This window comes from Balaenoptera ricei, chromosome 20, assembly GCF_028023285.1.
Source record: "Balaenoptera ricei isolate mBalRic1 chromosome 20, mBalRic1.hap2, whole genome shotgun sequence".
In the NCBI taxonomy this organism is placed as follows: Eukaryota; Metazoa; Chordata; class Mammalia; order Artiodactyla; family Balaenopteridae; genus Balaenoptera; species Balaenoptera ricei.
Window position 1 is genome coordinate 5,336,469 of NC_082658.1, and position 18,756 is coordinate 5,355,224.

Here is an 18,756-nt window from a genome sequence, read left to right on the forward strand (position 1 = left end):
ACATCAACTTTTATACGGCCTTTTATGGTTTTGCAAAGTACTTTTGTGTATGTCATTTGACTTCAAAAACTTCCACTCCCACACGAAGGCATCTCTCTTCAATTTGCCCCCAATAGGGACCAGGACACGGCTGGGTTGGAAGCAGGAGGCCACGCACCCAACTTCCCCTAGTTTCCATCAGTGCCCACTGCCACCAAACCAGCTCAAAGAAGCCCAAAATCCAAGTGTCCAGAACAATGAGCTCGCTGTACTGCAGGGCAAATCCCCGGATCGGATCACCACGGCTGAGCGGTCCCTCTACGAAACACTGAGGCACGGCTGGGGACGGGTCCCCGGCGGGCACCACACCCCTGAGAGCAGACCCCGCCACTCCATGATCCCAGGGGCTCAAGAGACACTCTTCTGTCTGATTTGATCTCTACGTGGCCGTCGGGATGCGCTCGGAAAGGAGAAAATGCAGGTCACAGCGCTCTGCCAGGGCCCCCTGGCCGCAACCCTGGGGCCCGGCAATTTATTACCAGACACGGGCCACACAAGCTCCGTTATCACAGTTACAGCCTTGTCCGGTAACAATGTTGCCTTTCAAATTGTTTTCCGCCTGGGACAGTGGATTTATAAACGGAACTGGTGACTAGGAGTGGAATCGCAGGCTGCAAAGACTAAACGCCTTGTTCTAAGGGGGCCTGGTTTAGTATTATCCTGATAAGATAAACACAGATGATGACCTGCTGGAGGTGGGGTGCTTTTATACATATGTCTCCGTGTCTGCGTTTACTTGGGCACCGGCTGGCGTTCGGGGGCTGCCTCTCAGTCCAAAGGGAGAAGAGAAAGCCATTTTCTGGATCTCTTTCCAGTGAGGAAGTTGCGTATAATTATAAGACGTTAGGTCTGTCTCCCTCTAAACAGCTCAGAAATATACTGAGTTGGTTACTTTCCAAAAGGGTGGCCCTAAAATTGTCATGCTGTTTTCAGGGCGGTGAAGCTGGGTGACCCACATGTGGGGTTAACGAAAGCAGGCTCCTACCTTTGTGTATGTTTACAGATTTCCACAATAAAAGCAAAAGTTATATATAAGAGGCAATTCTGGCTGAATAATTACTGAAGCTGGGTGATGGGCATATGGGGATTTATTATTAAAGTTTTCTCCTCCCTGTATGTTTAAAATGTTCCGTGGTAAAAAGAAAAAAAAAAGGGGGGGGGGGAAAGCACTTTGGCTGAAAGGCAATGGCTTAAAACCCCCTCTCCTCTCATTCAATCATTCAACAGATGTTTGTTTGTGCCACATACTGTCCGAGGTGGTGGGAAAACAGTGTGGACAGGACAGGGTCCCTGGCCCCGTGGAGCTGACATTATCCCCAAAGTTCAAATATTCCTCCAGTGTGAACTTCTGGCTGGGTTTCCTCCAGGGGACCCTCTGGGGGTGGGTCTTTGTCGGGGGGAGGGGGGGTTTGAAATCATTCTAGACTTTGCTGGGGATTGGGGGAGGGGCTGGCCTCTGGGGAATCTGTCCAGTCTGTTATTCCTAGGAATCTGGGAGCAGGATGGAGGGACAGGGGCTTTAGGAGGCCCCCGCAACGTGCGCTGGGACCTGTTTATTAATGTCATTCATTAATAACAGCCACCCCATTGTCCCTGAGAGGTATTTCCAGAGAGGCTCCAACCCACTGGTCGCCTTGGGGGCCTGCTGTAAACACTCCGGACAAACCGCTGTCTATCCCGTTTTGAAAGGTCTCCGGGGGCCAGGAGACAGAGGCTGGCAACAGCTGCCGGTGCTGTGAACGTTGTCAGCTAGGGACCAGGGGACAAAAGCCTTCTGTGCTGCTCTGTGCTGTTAACTGCACCGCATGTGATTCCTCTTAATTGGCGGCGGGCGGGCAGCTGAAATCCTGGAATTGCCAGCTTTCGCGTTTGCCGCGTACGTTCATCCTTCAGGAGCTGTTCTCAGAATCTGGGTTGAGATGGAGTCCCACGCCTAAAAATCAGTCCAGGGGACACCCCCAAGGGGAAGTCTGCCCTCTCTGGAGCCGCACCTGCGCTAGCTCAGCCAGGGCCAGACAGAAGACGAACGACAGGGCTTCTGGAAAAAACGGGAGCTCTTGGAAGAGGAAGGTCAAGAACGTGAAAACCTGGCTTTGAGGTCAGCATGTCCCCGTGCTCCTTCCAAGGAGCTCCTTCAGGTCGCTGGCTTCTTTGCCAGGAGATGGGCAAGGTTTGCATCCGCTTCTCTCTTTTTTTTTGCAAAGTTCCTATTCTTGAACCCTGTGCTTGTTCTGATGAGTTTGTTTGAAATGAGGAACTGGCTTCGGATTTTCTGGACGGTTTCCCGTCAGGCGGAGAAGGTGATTTTCAGACTCAGAATCCTTAAGTCATTCCCATGGAATCTCTGGGGAGTGAGTGCAGCCGCTCAGGAACCAGACGGTTTGAAGGGAACCTAAAATGCCAGGGGAACATTTGACTGTTTCTAGACGTGGCACCAAACATCTAGAGGTATTTACCCGTTTTGAAGCATCTCCTGGACACGCTACCACAAAAGTGGGGGCCGGGGGCTGCCAGGGAGGGAGGAGTTCAGATGGCACAGCCCCTGCCCTCGGGTTCTTGGACCCTAGCAGAAGAGACATACGACGAGTCCAAGGTGAGCTGACGGGGGGCCCAAGAGAGGGAGAGAGGGAGTCCCCACCCTGGCCCACAGCAGACCTTGCGGCCCAAAGCGCCAAATCAAGCATGGCTTTTATGACACGGCGGCGGGCCCCTTGAATGTTCCACCCCGGGGGCAGAGTTTGGAGATGTGGGCAGCGCTGGCCGCGTCCTGCGGTTCTCATCCAGATGTCTGGCACGATTTCAGCCTGACCCACAATGCCTCCCCAGGAGGTCTGAGACCTGGAATTTCGCCTGGAGAGAGGGAGGCAAAGAGGAAGCCAGCCAAGCCTCTGATGTTGGGTCTATGGGAGATGGGGAGCAGCTGCTCCTTCCCACCGAGGAGGGTGTGCAGGACGGTCTTCAGGGGCAGCTAAGGGGGAAGAGCTCGGGGCCAGTGAGAGCCCTGTCGGAAGAAGCCGAGTGACGCCGTTTACTGAACAGAGACATTTGTCAGCGTGAACAGATCACCAGTTTACCCCGGATGCACCAATCCACGACCTACGCATTTCCACTGATTTGCAAGTGGTTTAACTCTGTTCTTCTGAGTCCGAGCTTAGGGACCTACTGCTTTTTAATCTTGAAGCAGCGCCTGGTACATAGTAGGCTTTCAAAGATTTGAAGGACGTATTGGGTTGGCCAGAAAAGTTCATTCAGGTTTTCCCGTAAGATGTTACAATACTGTCTATGGCAGTGGTTCTCAAGTGTGGCGATTTGCCCTCCCCCCGCCCAGGAGACACTGGGCAATGTCTGGAGACATCTTGGGCCGTCACAGCTGTGGGGAGGGGTCCCACCGGCACGTAGTGGGTAGAGGCCAGGGATTCTGTTAAACACCCTACAAGGGACAGGAGAGCCCCCATGACAAGGACAATCCGTCCGAAATCTCAACAATGCCGAGTTCTGGCAATCACTTTTGCACAAAAGCAGGAAGGATGCCTGGGAGAGGATGTGAATTTCTTTTTTCCGAGGAATTTTAAGAATGGATTCCAGCTGTCCTTGTGGGTTTGGGAGTCTGGGGTGAACAAAGAAGACTGAAATGGGCAACTTGATCTCTTGAGCTCCGTCACTGCCCGTCACCAGGCACCAGAGCTGTGGATCGCCTCCTCTTTGTTCTTCTGCCTCTTCCTCCCACTCAGGTTTATTTCGTAGGCTTTTCCTGAAATGTTAGGGGCTTTCCATCAGGAGTGGACCCTTTCCAAACCATAAGGCAGTAAAAAGTCCCACCCATGGGACCAATGTTCCTGTTGTGTCTGTGCTTCGGGATGGAGACAGACAACAACGTAAACCCTGTGTATCAAAATCAATCCCTCTAGACTCAAGTTCCAACCTGCAGAAACTCTACGGCCAAGTCATGAGGTGCAGAGCTGATGGCCTTTTCATTACAGCAGTTCTGCGGGGGAAAGAGGGGGCAGAACTATGACAGTAGGAACACAAGCAGGCAAAGGAACACCTTTAAAGGGGCATCTTCCTGCCCGGGTGAAAGAAACAACAGCAGGGGCCCCGCCCATGGGTGAGACCCTCGGGCCGTCTCTGCCCCATGGGGCTCCAAGCGTGTCACCCACATTCTTTGTCTCGACACCAGGCCTGTGAAGCACACACAGTAAGATTTTCTTGTTCCAAACCACTGTTCTGATGCGCTGAAGTAGTTCTTCTAAGGCCAAACTGAGGAGCAGGCAGATCCAGTCTAAATCCTTTTCAGAAAGTGGGAACATCCCTTTGTGAACCAAGATGGACTCAAGGTTTTTAGGGACCAAGACCTTGAATGAATGTAGGAGAAGTTTAGCTACCTTCCACCTCAGCATCTCTTTGGGAGAGACTTAGAAATTAATTTGTTGGTTTGATGATCCCTAAAGCTACTTAGAAATTAATATGTTGGTTTGATGATCCCTAAAGCTATTATTTTTACTACGAAGTATATGCTACATGCATGACGCTGTTCTGAGCAACTGACGCGTATTGACGTTGACACGAGGGAGATAGTCTTATCATCCCCAGTTTACAGATGATGAAACCACGGCACAGAGATGTCGAGTAACTTATTCAAGGCCACGCAGCTCATCAATGGCAGAGCCCAGACTTGGACCCAGGAAGGCTGGTTTCAGAGTTCATGTTTGTAACACTGTGCTAAGCTACCTCTCTGGAGAATAACTCTCCAGTTCTTCACCATTTAGACTAAAGAAGTAAAGGAAGCAGCTAACTTCACAGGTCCTAAGAAATAACAGTAAAAAGCAGTATTTTGCAAACTTTGAGTTTGCAAAGTGCTGGGCAGTTTACCAAGTACTTTTCTTCAATATGATCTCCAGTGGGTCCTGCAAGGCCCTGAGTTTGATGGTTGCCTCTATGCATGCAATGATGCTATCACCAAAAAGAGCCAAAGCACCATCTCTGTGTGTGTGTTACATCCAAGAAGGACCAATGGAATCAACCATGAAGGACCAAGAGTATGAAGGCCCCCTCTCATACCTCAGAGTGACCAGGAAGTTCTCTCTGGGGACCCCCACTCCCCCACTCTCAGTCCATGCGGCTCGGCGGAGGCTCCATGCCAAGCTCCGGAAAGCAGGCTGAGATGCCACTCTGGACAACGGTTTTAGTTCCATCCTTCCAGTCCCAGTAACTGGTTCAAGGGGGAGTACATGATGTAAGTTGGTCTAATCAGACCCCAAGAGAGCTACTGAGAGGAGACGAACTGTCTCTGTCGGACTTGAACCTGGGAGGACACAGGACTGGAGACGTTAGCAGGAAGCCATCTTGCCACCAGGGAGAACCTGAGAATCAAGCCAACGCTGAAGAAGACAGAGCTGAGGGAGAGAAAAACAAGCAGAGGCCTGATGTTACAATTTGTGGCCCTGGATCAAACTGTTCCTGAAGTCAAATCCCTGAAGTCTTCATGTTGGTGAGCCAGTAAATTCTCTTTTCAGCTTAAGACAGTATGCATTATGCTTCTGTTTCTTACAAATGATAGAAATGAAAACTAAAAATATCTTATTAAAACAGTTGCAAAAGGACACTATACTGGTTGGCAACAGAGTGAGGAAAAGGTTAGTCACTGAGATCCTGCTCCCTCTCCCCATACCTCTACCTAAAAGGAGAATGTAATGGTAGGAGAGCATGGGAAAGAAATGGGGTTGGGTTTGTTATTTTTTTTTAATTTATTTTTGGCTGTGTTGGGTCTTTGTTGCTGTGCACGGGCTTTCTCTAGTTGCGGTGAGCGGGGGCTATTCTTCGTTGCAGTGCACGGGCTTCTCATTGTCGTGGCTTCTCTTGTTGCAGAGCACAGGCTCTAGGCGTGCAGGCTTCAGTAGCTGTGGCACGTGGGCTCAGTAGTTGTGGCACATGGGCTTTAGAGCGCAGACTCAGTAGTTGTGGCGCACAGGCTTAGTTGCTCCGCAGCATGTGGGATCTTCCCCGGCCAGGGCTCGAACCCGTGTCCCCTGCATTGGCAGGCGGATGCTTAACCACCGCGCCACCAGGGAAGCCCGGTGTTGGCTTTATAGGAACTATTTCGATAGGAGCAGTAGATTATCTGTGAATGTCATTAGTTAATTCATGGAATTGGTTCCTCTGTGAGTTATTCATCAACCCTCCCATCTATAGCCACATGGTACCCTCGACACCAGCTAGCCATTTGCAATTATTGGCTCTGGGTGACGGGCTGGATGGATAAGGGTGCATGGGTTGGCCCATCTCCTCTACCTGAAGGTCAACATAAAGGGTCTGGCACCCCAGCAGATGGAGGGCTACCTAGCTCAGTGGCAAAGGACTAGAAGCGTCTTCCCAAACACATTCACTACCGCAAAAAGCTTTCGCTTGGACCAGTTACTTCTTTATGAATTCTGGACTGAAGACACGCAAACAGGGTAAAGATCAAGCAAGTGTCACTTGCTCCCCGTGATTCTATTCTCCATGTATTTTTCTCTGGTTTCACAGCCCCCAGGAAACCCTCAGCGATTTTCTATTCCCCAGCATGCATGGCTCTCAGCTCTGAGCCGTCTGTGGAAGTCCAATTTGAGTGTGAGGGACCAAGTAGGTAGATGGGGCCCCCGGGGTCTGTGAGGTGCTGGGACTGGCAAACAGCTGCCTGCCGGCACCCTGGGTTTCAGACGTGGGGTCGCATGGTGTTTGTTTTCCTGCTGATTGAATTACTCATGCCTCATTTGTCCACTTCCCTGAAACAATCTTTTCTGGATGCATTTAGAAACCTGAGTCTCTGTGGTTTGTCTGGACTGGTTTCTATTTGTGGAGGAGAGTTCACTTGTCTAGAGCAGAGAAAAATGGGTCCTGCAGAAGTCACGGTATCCCTGGTTTCCCGTCACATATATTCCTGCTGTTCTCTCCAGCAATCAGTGTTCCCCATGGAATGCTTTCATTCCCACTGGAAGCTCCCGATGGAACAGGGGCGGGGGTGATGGGGGAGCTGGGAAATCTTGCCAAATCTGCAATGTTCCTAAATGATTCTCAATTCTCAGAGAACAAGAAACACATTGCAAGCTTCAAGGGCAGTGGCAGAACAAATAATTACTGAGTCTGTTGGTAAACAGACCCAGAGAAGACAACTGAATTCAGCTTGTTCACTCCTGCCTGTCAGACAGAATTTAATACCATCCTGTTTCTGTTTTTCTTCTACCCGTGACCCAAGTCACAGCTTGCTTAATTTCTGTTTACACTGTAAGCCTCGTGGTGATGGAGGGGAAGAGAGGTCTGGTCAGAGTGGGGGAAAGGACACGCTTTCCCAGAAGAGTGCCCGGTAGACCAGCGCTTCTTAACCCACAAGGGTCCTCAGCCTGGGCAGCCCAGCCCCATCAACTCGGAATCGCTGCAGGGGAGGATCTAGAAATCAGTGCGTTCATGTCCCCCAGGTGATTCCAACGTGCAGCCAGGTTTAGAACCACTGCCCGAGAGCTACGCTATCCAATGTGGCGGCCACGAGCCACATGTGGCTGCTGAGCGTTGCAAACATGGTGCATCCGAATCGAGATGTGCTGTGCATGCAAAGTCCTCACCAGATTCCCAAGAGTCAGCATGAAAAAGGCAACGTAAACTACATCATTAACAATGTTGTTATGTTGATTACAATGAAAACAATGTGGGCCTGTCCTGAGTGAGAATGGGTGTCTGTGTGTAGGCAGGACCATGTGGGTAATGCCGTGCGGTAGACCAGAAATCCATAAGGAAGCCCTCCGGGAAGAGGAAGACAGAAGAAACACTCGCATGACTTCAAGCAACTCTTAAGACATCATCGGGCTTCCCTGGTGGCGCAGTGGTTAAGAATCCACCTGCCAGTGCAGGCGACGCGGGTTTGATCCCTGGTCTGGGAAGATCCCACATGCTGTGGAGCAACTACGCCCATGCACCACAACTACTGAGCCTGCGCTCCAGAGCCCGCAAGCCACAACTACTGAGCCCATGTGCCACAACTACTGAAGCCTGTGCACCTAGAGCCCGTGCTCCGCAACAAGAGAAGCCACCGAAATGAGAAGCCCGCGCACCGCAACAAAGAGCAGCCCCCGCTCGCCACAACTAGAGAAAGCCTGCGTACAGCAACAAAGACCCAATGCAGTCAAAAATAGATAAAATAAAATAAATATATTTAAAAAAAAAAAAGACATCATCATTTTCATTTATAAGGAGCACAAATCCCTAATCATCCCCCTGAGCACACCCACACCCACACAGGCACATAAGCTTGTTGTGGTACATCGTCCTGAAGTCTTGGTTCATTTTCTCTCCACCAAAGAGAACATGATAAGGAAGGCAAATTCTGTGGTGTGGAACTAGAGTTTCCAAGAAAAAGTCACAGTTCGGACTTGAAACCTCTTTTTAATCCATTCTTCTCAAGCACGGCCAAAAGATATCCTCAAAGTATAACCGGTTTAAATGATAAAATTTTTATCAGCAAGAGGCAAGTCACTAGAACTTAAAGATAAACGCATAATCAATGATAATCTCCGAAGAACAATAAAGAACTACACAGTCATAATCTTGTACCAGACATGGTGATCAGTTTGCTTGCCAAATCCAGTATGCCAGTCTGCTCCACCCCATTTCCCTGTGTTCCTGCCTGAATTCTGGACTTTGGCAGAGAATTTCCTGAGCAGCCCCAGAGATTCCCACGTGTGATGGTTCATTTTACGTACCAGCTTGACTAGTCCACAGGGTGTCATGATATTTGGTCAAACATCATTCCAGGTGTTTTTGAAAGAGTGTTTTTAGATGAGATTAATATCTTTTTTTTTGGCTGCGTTGCACGGTTTGTGGGATCTTAGTTCCCTGACCAGGGACTGAACCCGGGCCCTGTCACTGAAACTGCCAAGTCCTAACCACTGGACTGCCAGGGAGTATCCAAGATTAATATCTTAATTGGTAGAGTAAAGCAGATTGCTCTCCACAATGTGGGTGGGCCTCATCTCATCAGTTGGAAGACTGATTAGAAGAAAAAGACTGACCCTTCCCGGAATAAGAAAAAAAATCTCCATCAGACTGCCTTTGGACTAGAACTGCACCCCATTGGCTCTTCTGAGTCTCAAGTCCGCCAGCCCAGAGGGGCAAATTTGAACTTGCCAGCCTCCTTAAGTGCATGAGATAATTCCTTATAATAAATCTTTTTATATATATATATATATATATATATATATATATATATATATATATATATATATATATGTACACACGCATCCTACTGGGTTCTGTTTCTCTGGAGAACCATGAATAATCCATCATGCCATTCCTAAAGTCTCAACTGCAGTCTGTCACCTCACCTCCTAACACTGGGGATGGTCTCAGGGAGGAGTGGCTCAGTGTCTTGTCCATGATGCCTGAGCTCACAGCAGCTGAAGCGCCCACATCCCCCTGACTAAAGCCATAGCAGCCCTGGGGGAGGGGGGCGGGGATAGGTAATACAATTCAGAAGCATGAGGAAGGTGGACTTGGACCAAACAAGCAGGAGATGAAGGAATCATGAGATCAGTTGCTTATCCTTTCTTCTACCACCCCTTTTGCACCTTCCAACACACAGTTCTGAGACTCAGCAGTCCCATTCAGTCTCTCTGAAGATGTTCTTCATGACCCAGGACTGAGAAGAGAGAATTACTTTTTTGAGAAGCTACAACCATCTCAATGATATGCCTTCGATCTCCTTTTTGCCTTTCCTGTGCCATTCACTTCTTTTCCCCCTCACTCTTGCTTCTCTGGGAGTGTACCTCCTAATAAATTGTAGAATGTCATCTTTGCCTTAGGCTCTGGTTTCTAAGAAACCCAGGATCAGATATTCATCCTTTTTCTTCTTCAATTCATTTGCTTGACCAGGAAAGAGCTAAGCTCTTTTTTGTTGGGAGCGCCCACACATTGGACCAGGAGTGGATACCCAGCCCAAGGTGAATAGAGGCTGGTCCTGGACCTGTTGTTTGAGGGTCCCTCCCTGAACAAAGACGAGATGAACCAAATATCTTCCCTTTCTCAGTTAATTAAAATTTAACAGAGAGAGGTGTACTCAATGGACAGTGGTTGTTGGGCAAAGATATTACGGACTGACTGACTGACTGCCTTATTGAGCCGTGCATTAAATGCAAAGAATGTACGTAAGTATGTGCATGTGAGTGTATGAGAGAGATTTTCTAGACCTTATTTCAGTTGTTCACTAGGCTGCTGGTTTTCTTGCTCCTAATCTCCTGTATCCTTTCAATGAATGTCCCTTTTCACTAGAGCTAGTTTCTGATCAATCTGAATTTAATCCCTTTATAAGTAACCTGCTTGTCCTACCTGGACAGTTTTGTGACATTTTATTTACCTTTGTAATTCAAAAAATTTCCAGGGATATGTCTAATTGTGAGTTTCTTTTCATTAAATTTACCTGAAATGTGGTAAGTTCTCTTCCACTGCATCCTCAGACTTTTTTTCCCCCTCCAGGTCCCTAAAATTTTTCATTATAGCTTTGATTGTTGTTCCTATTCTAATTGATCTGGTTGCCCCTTTGGGAACACATGGAAATCTCAGAGTGATCTATCCCACCAAACACACCTATTACTTGCCCTCTGTCTCATTTTAATCTATCTTTAATCTATCCTTTTCCACTTCTCATTTTTTAAATAGAAAGTCTTCTAAAAGGTAACAGGGAAAGAACATTTGATGTATCGTTAGAACCAGCTAAAATCTTGGATATGGCCCTACCAGAAAGCAGTGCTTGTGATTCCGAGGTTTGAGTTTTTGGTCTGCTTTGAAAGGTTTCCCATGCTTTGCTGGGTGATATGAGGAACCTTCCAGACAGCTTACAGGTAATCCTGTAAGCTTACAGGTAATCCTCCCCTGGAAAGCTGTAGCACTTCCCTGTTACTCCATCTATAAAGACCCTTGGTCAAAGGATATGCTTTCATGTATTAAACTAAACCACAGAGGGAAACAAATTGAATTTTTACCTTGAAAGTCAATACCATGGGTCACAGTTGAGACATGACCAGCAGCAGGATGGGACAGGCCAGGGAAGGCCAGGACCGACAATATGGACAGACTAGACATTGTAGGAGTAATGGGGAGAGGTGAGGTCGGTGGGTATCAGGACAGCATGTAAGAAGAGTTAACCCCAGGTAGGGAAACAAAAGTCAAGATCCCGTCGATAAGGGGAAATGGGAGAAGGCAGTACCAGTGAGGAGGAACAGAGAAGCAGCTCAAAATTCATGCAGACAAGACAGTTTAAAGAGTCCATGTGAAGGTAAAGGTAGAGGAGAAGAAGCAGGTTCAAGCATGCAGAACATGCCATCTGAGCCTGGGGCAGTGAGGCTCAGCGCCCATGGAGTGCACGAAGGATGAGGACTTCTGTCTCCATAGACCAGGTGGGTAATGGGGTCAGAATCCAGGCTGAAGGAATTCATAGCCAGAACCTAAAACCCAGGTCAGAAACTGAGTATCAAGGTGGGAGCCAAGCACAGGGGAGGGGTCTGACAACGAGTCTCACTTCGATATTGTACACGCATCGTATACAGCAGGAACTACTCCTGCATTCTTTGAACAGAATGTAGATGGGAGAGTTTCGAGGGTAAGTGACAGGCCAACCAACTATCCCAGAGAAGGCACTGGTCATGAGCCATACTTTCCCTAGTACTGATTAGCAATTGCTGGGTCAGCAGGGTAAAACCCAAAGGGTTCTCATATTCTGTTCCTAACTAAATGATCAAACTCACCATTCTCTTCTTCTCCCTTGGAATCCCAATCTGTGTGAGAGGCACTAACATCTAGCTGTACAAATCCAAAAACATTAGGAGGTTTTCTAGTCAGTCATTCTCATCCCTTATATCTAATTGGACTCTAAGCATTACCCTGATGCTAAAACCAGACAAAGACATCACTAGAAGATAAAACTAGAGAGCAATATTTCCTATGAATATAGATGCAAAATTCCTCAACCAAACCAAATATTGCAACGTATAAAAAGAAGCTATACATCATAACCAAGGGAGATTTATCCCTGGAATGCAAGATTGGTTTAACAACTGAAAATCAATGCAATATTCCATATCAATAGGATTAAAAAAATGAAAACCAAATAATTATCTCAATAGATGCAGAAAAAGCACTTGACAAAATCCAACACCATTTCATGATAAAAACCCTCAACAAACTAGGAAGAGAAGGGATCTTTCTTGACCTGACATAGAGCATTTATGAACAACCCACAGCTAACATCATGCATCATACTTAATGGTGAAAGACTGAAATCTTTCTTCTTAAGAACATGAGTAAGACAAGGATGTCCACTCTTACCAGTTTTATTGTGGAGCACGGGCTCTAGGTGCGTGGGCTTCAGTAGTTGCAGCACGTGGGCTCAGTAGTTGCGGCTCACAGGCTCTAGAGCACAGGCTCAGTAGTTGTGGCTCACGGACCCAGTTGCTCCGCGGCATGTGGGATCTTCCCGGACCAGGACTCGAACCCGTGTCCCCTGCATTGGCAGGCAGATTCTCAACCACTGCACCACCAGGGAAGCCCCGATAGATTAACTTTAAAAACATTATATTAGGGCTTCCCTGGTGGCGCAGTGGTTGAGAATCCGCCTGCCAATGCAGGGGACACGGGTTCGAGCCCTGGTCCGGGAAGATCCCACATGCCGCGGAGCAACTGGGCCCGTGAGCCACAACTACTGAGCCTGCGCGACTGGAGCCTGTGCTCCCCAACAAGAGAGGCCACGACAGTGAGAGGCCCGCGCACCGCGATGAAGAGTGGCCCTCCCTTGCCACAACTAGAGAAAGCCCTCGCAGAGAAACGAAGACCCAACACAGCCATAAATTAAATAAATAAATAAGCCCTCCTTCCTCCTTGATAGTCTATAATTTAAAAATATATATATATATATTAAGTGGAAGACACCAGTTACAGAGGACCGCATGTTATAAAGTTCCATATATACCTAAATATCTGTCTATCTATCTATCTACAACGAGAGGGGCCACAATAGGAGAATCTGTAGATAGAAAGTAGATTAGGGGTTGAAGGGGTCAAAAAGAAATGGGGAGAGGCAACTGCTAAAGGGTACAGAGTTCCTTTTTCCTTTTGAGGGTGATAAAAATGTTCTAAAATTGACTGCGGTGATGGCTGCTCAACTCTGTAAATAAACTAAAAACCACACCAATCTGTGTACCTTACAATGGGTGAATTACACAGTATGTGAATTATATCTCAATAAAGCTGTTACCAAAATATGTTATTAGGTATATTTATAATGGGTATAACAAATGTTAATTTTTCAAGCATTGTCTGGTACACACCGAGGGGCATGTCATGCCAGGTTCCTTTTTAGTCTTTAGGTGGGGACTCGGGTAAACTCTCAGAGTGTATTAAGGCGGCAGAAGACCCAGGTTATGGACCGGCATGTGGCGTTACCGAGATGTCCACATGTTATACGGCACACAGGTTGCAGCGACGACGTCATGGTTCTCTAGTGACATAAACTGCTCGTGTATCACCAACAAGCAGATGCCGTAAGGACCTAGAGTCAGAAGAGAGACATGCGCCCCCAGCTACCAGCCAGCCCCTGGGTGGGGGGGTCTCCACATGCTGCAGCCACAGCCGCCTGCACCCTCAAACCAGCTGCTGGGGTTGTTAACAGCTCCCGAGGGTCAAGTGCCAGCTGCCCAGAAGAGACTGACCTTCTCGGCTGTGTACTCCTCAAGGCAACCCCATTCTATAGATGAGGAAACTGAGGCTAAAGAAGAAAGCTTGAGTTTGAACACTGCGTGTGTTTAGACCCCGGAGAACAGTAACCCTTTGTAATCACGGGGCTGCTCCCTGAACCTGGCCGGAAGGTGGGCCCGCCAGGAGCCCGCAAACTGTGCACCTCCTGCCCCTGCCCCAGGTTCAGACCTGGGTCCTCGGGGCTGCCCACCTGCCTGGCTGAAGAGGGAACGTGGATGCAGGAGGCCAACCATGAGAGGTTCACTTGGTCGAACAACAATTGACGGAAAAGTCTGGAATCACAGACCTTTATATGTACATATTCAACATCACCTCACCTGGCAACACCACAGCTCCTTGACGCTCACTTTTTCTCCTCCAATTTCTTTCTGCTCTCCTTCATGCAGGGCTGAGTAACCGGGGCAGCCACTCAGGGGCCTGGGCACCAGGAAGGTCAGGGTCGGACACACACTCCCCAGGCACCCAGCCATGATCAAGTGGGGCCCTGGGAGCCTATGAGGGTCTGCACTCCTCCAGAAAGCACCCCTGCCTTAAACAGCAGATAAAAAGCACCATGACAACGTTCCTCAAGAAACTAAAAATCAAATTCCCACGTGGTACAGCAATTCCACCTCTGGGCACACACACAGAAGAATTGAAAGTAGGGTCTCAAAGAGATATTTGTGCTCTCGTGTTCACAGCAGCACTATTTACAATAGCTAAGCTAAGAGGTGGAAGCAACCCAAGTGTTCGTCGACAGAGGAATGGATAAACAAAATGTGGTCCATACATACAACGGAATATTATTCAGCCTTCAAAGAGAAGGAAATTCTAACACAGGCTACAACACGGGTGAACCTTGAGGACATCGTGCTCAGTGAAATAAGCCCGTCATAAAAAGACAAATATGAAATGACTCCCTTTCTGAGGTCCCTATAGAGTAAGCAGTCAAATGCCTAGAGACAGAAAGTAGAGTGGTGGTTGCCTGGGGCTGGGGTAGGGGGATGGGGGATTGTTGTTTATGGGGACAGGGTTTTAATTTTTTAAGATGAGAAGAGTTCTTTGGGCTTCCCTGGTGGTGCAGTGGTTAAGAATCCACCTGCCAGTGCAGGGGACACGGGTTCGAGCCCTGGTCCGGGAAGATCCCACATGCCGCGGAGCAACTAAGTCCATGCGCCACAACTACTGAGCCTGTGCACCTAGAGCCCTCGAGCCACAACTACTGAGCCCATGTGCTACAACTACTGAAGCCCACGTGCCTAGAGCCCGTGCTCCACAACAAGAGAAGTCACCGCAACAGAGTAGCCCCCGCTCGCCGCAACTAGAGAAAGCCCTCGCGCAGCAACGAAGACCCAACGCAGCCAAAACAAAAAAAAAAAAGATGAAAAGAGTTCTGGAGATGAAGAATATGATGGTTGCACAATAATGGGAACGTACTTAATGACACAATCATACACTTAAAAATGGTTAATTTTATGCTATGTATAGTCTACCACAATTACAAATTTTAAAAATAAAATGAAACAAAACACCATGACAGGTTGAGAGAGACATCACAGAACAAAGGAAGAAGCTTTTTTCCTGCTTTTTGAACAAGAGAGCCTGCATTTTCATTTTGCATGAGGTCCTGCCAATTATGTGGTCTTTTGCCCTCCTGCAATAAAAAGCCAGCATTTCTTTCGTTGTCATTCACCTGCAATGAAATGCTGGCCTTAAGAGGATGCATTCTCTGAAGCGGTGCCTCTCTCCCCTGACTTAGGAAAGCCGCAGCCTTGGGAAGCATAACACCCTTCGGAAGGGACAGTGGGAACGGGGTGGGGGGGTCCCCTAAGCCTTTCTTCTCCACTTTCCTTCTAGAACCGTGGTTCTCACGCCGTGGGGTGCAACCCAGCACAGGGGAACCCTGTTGAAAATGCTGATTTGCCCTCCCACACCCCACCCTGAGATGGTCAAGGGCGAAAGCTGGCCCGGAGGGGGCTGAGGTCATTGTGCCAAACAGAAGGCTCGGGCCGCAGCAGTTCCCGGTGCCAGGCTGGGTCAAGGGGCATTTTGGCCAGTGGTCTTGAGCAGGCAGCAGTGGTGTGACATTAGGGAACGAAGTGGCCTTGGGCATGTCACTGTCCTTCTGTTCCTCTCCTGCATGAAACGAGGCTCTCTGAGGCCTCTGCCAGAGCCAATGCTAAGTCAGAAGGTCACCACGCATTTGTAACATGACATTTGTAACTTGGCCTCTGTGACTTTTTTCATCGCTTCCCCCTTTCCTGCACTGAAAACTAAGTCAGGCCCTCAGTCTCCTGCGAAACCTCACCCCACCCCCTGCGCAGGTCCAGGGCCACCTCCGACTCCCCTACCTGCAGGCAGGCAGGCATGACATCTTGCAAACAGGGAGCTGGGTGGAGGCCCCCAGCCCTCGGTTCTGGACAGAACTAAAAACCCGACGACCTATCTGATGGACTTAACACCAAAGAAAGGAAATTTGTCTTTTAAGAACAAGTGAGAAGCCGATGACTGAAGTCCCAAAGAATTTTGTGGTTGGACCTTTTTTCCTGTTGTTTGTTTTCTGGCACAATCTGTCTCTGTTTCTGAGCCGAGGGCCGTGTTCCCCGTGACAAAGGCCTCTTTCTTATGACAGTTTAATAGCTCCAGTGCAGGGGACAGCCCGACTCCCACGGGCCAGCGTCTGAAGGCAGCCTCTCAGAAAAGGAGAAAGCTGCTGCTTTCCTCCAGTTGGGTTCAAATTGAACTGAGAGAGGCCTAAGGAAAAAAAAAAAAAAAAAAAAACTAAAACCAAACCAAACCCGAGCCTCCTTTTGAAATAGGAAATGAAGACCAGCAAAGGGGTGGGGAAAACAAAATGCATCGGGATAGAGAAGAAGATGGATTCAAGCGTCATGCTCAGAGCTTTCCATCCACCGCGGGAGGAGGTGAAGAAAGCCTAGTGGGGCTTGGAAGATGTGGATGGACACTGGGGAGACCCTATCTATCGGTTCCCTGTGGCCACTGTAACCAAGGACCACAGATTGGGTGGCTTAAGACAACAGAGATTTATTCTCATGGTCCTGGAGGCTAGATGCTCAAAAGCAAGGTGTCAGCAGGGCCATGCTCCCTCTGAAATCTCTAGGGAAGGATCCTTCCTTAGCTCTTCCAGCTTCGGGCGGTGGCCGGTAGCATTTCTTGGCCTCTGGCTGTGTCACTCTGATCTCTGGTTCCATCACCACGTGGCCGTCTCCCCTCGGGGTGTCTCTGAGTTGTCACCCGGCGTCCTCCTCTGTGTGTGACTTTTCTCCTTGTCGAATAAGGACACCAGTCGCATTGGATTTAGGGTCCACTCTAATCCACTGTGATCTGATCTTAACTCTCTACGTCTGCAAAGACCCTCCTGCCAACTAAGGTTACGTTCTCGGTACTGGGGGTTAGGACTCAACATTCTTCTCTGGGGGATGCCATTCTACTACAACACCGTCGTTCTAAAGACCCGCCCCCCCCACCACCACCTCTCCGTGTCCTGGAGCCTGTAGGCAGGTAACTCTTCCTGGGGAGCTCTGGCCTCGCAGTGACCCAGCCCAGCCGTCTGTCCGCTTTCCAGGAGGTGAAGTCCCAAAGAATTTTGTGGTTGGACCTTTTTTTTGTTTTACCTTTTTAGCTGGAAGTTGGTCATGACCTAGCGGCCGCCCCGAGCATCTTGGTGCCGTCTCTTTGCAGCGCTCTCTTCTCGCTCCCTCTTCCCCTCAGCCCTTGCTGCCTGGAGGCACCTGGCAAGGGTTACGGTTCCCTACTGTGGCAACAAATGCCAGGAGTGATGTGCCACACGATCTTGAACATGTATGTTTGCTGCCAGTGAGGCTGGCTGGAAAACCTGCCCCTCCCTGAAGAGCTTTCACATCTGCTTCTGTTTCCCAACTCGCCCAATGAGACATGATTTTAAAGACGCACTGGACAGTGGAATCAGAACTCCTGGAGCCGACGCTCAAAGTGCTTACAATGGGAAATTACACACTTTTTACAACGGCGCTGACCTCCTTTCCCACACCACTTTGGGGGCCAGTTTTCAAGCCTCTACGGTCACAGGAGGCAGGAGGGTGTCAGGGTTAAGGGCACAGGCTGCAGGGCCAGGTTGCCTGGGCTCAAATCCTGCCTCTGCCCTCACTCCCTTGTGCCTTGGGGCACATCCTGCATCCGTAAAATGGGCACAGTGATTTCTCCCTCACAGGCGGCTTTAAGGATTAGTGAATTCCCCAGAAGTCAAGGAGCACAGGATCTGCACGTGGAAAGCACTCAGTACATGTTAGCTTTCGTGACTGTCCCATGATTGCCAGAGGCAAGGGTGGGGTGAGAGAGCCAGCAGGGGCAGAGGTGTTAATTCAAAACGTGCCACCTGCCGTAAGCATGACCTCAGGGAAAGTTCCCGGGCTCTGTGTCCTCCCCTCTTTACTGGGATGGCAGTAAAGACTGAGCAGTGCATGTAAACAGCCCCTAAAGGCAGCCACTAGTGCCACGTGGCGAACCCACCGATGCGCCCAAGCTGCCTCTCTTGGCTGGCCCGGCAAAATGCAGTGCAGTCAACACCAGCAGCCCAACCGAACGCTGCCCACGGCTCTGAAAAGCACAGTCGCTCTCGGCCTCTCGCCGCTTGTAACGAGCTGTCCAGGAGGATGGACCGGGCAGCGATGGGACTAGAGGAGGGAAAAGTCTGTGTCATCTCCAGCGCCTGGGAAAGCCACAGAGAAACGACGCTGCTGTTCTCAAAGAGCCTTGCGGGGTCCGAGCCTCCCCTGAAGCCTGCTTCAGGCTAAACAGAGTGCACGTTGTGTAGAGATCGGTCCCCCGTGCCAAGACGGCCAACCCTGTCGCCGGGGACTTGGGTGGAGATGGCCGGGGGCCGTGCAGGGGGAGGGGCCCGGTATAAACGGCTCCTCGTGCTGCTGCTGGAGAGGGGCTGCCTCCGGGCAGACACAGGAGGGCACTCAG

The 18,756-nt window shown here is 49.3% G+C and overlaps 1 protein-coding gene across 8 annotated transcripts in view; it reads right to left on the reverse strand.

The window, feature by feature from the left end:
* SLC39A11 (solute carrier family 39 member 11) overlaps nt 1–18,756 on the reverse strand; it is a 424,377-nt gene that overhangs the window by 40,055 nt on the left and 365,566 nt on the right. The gene's annotated exons all lie outside the window — the stretch shown is intronic.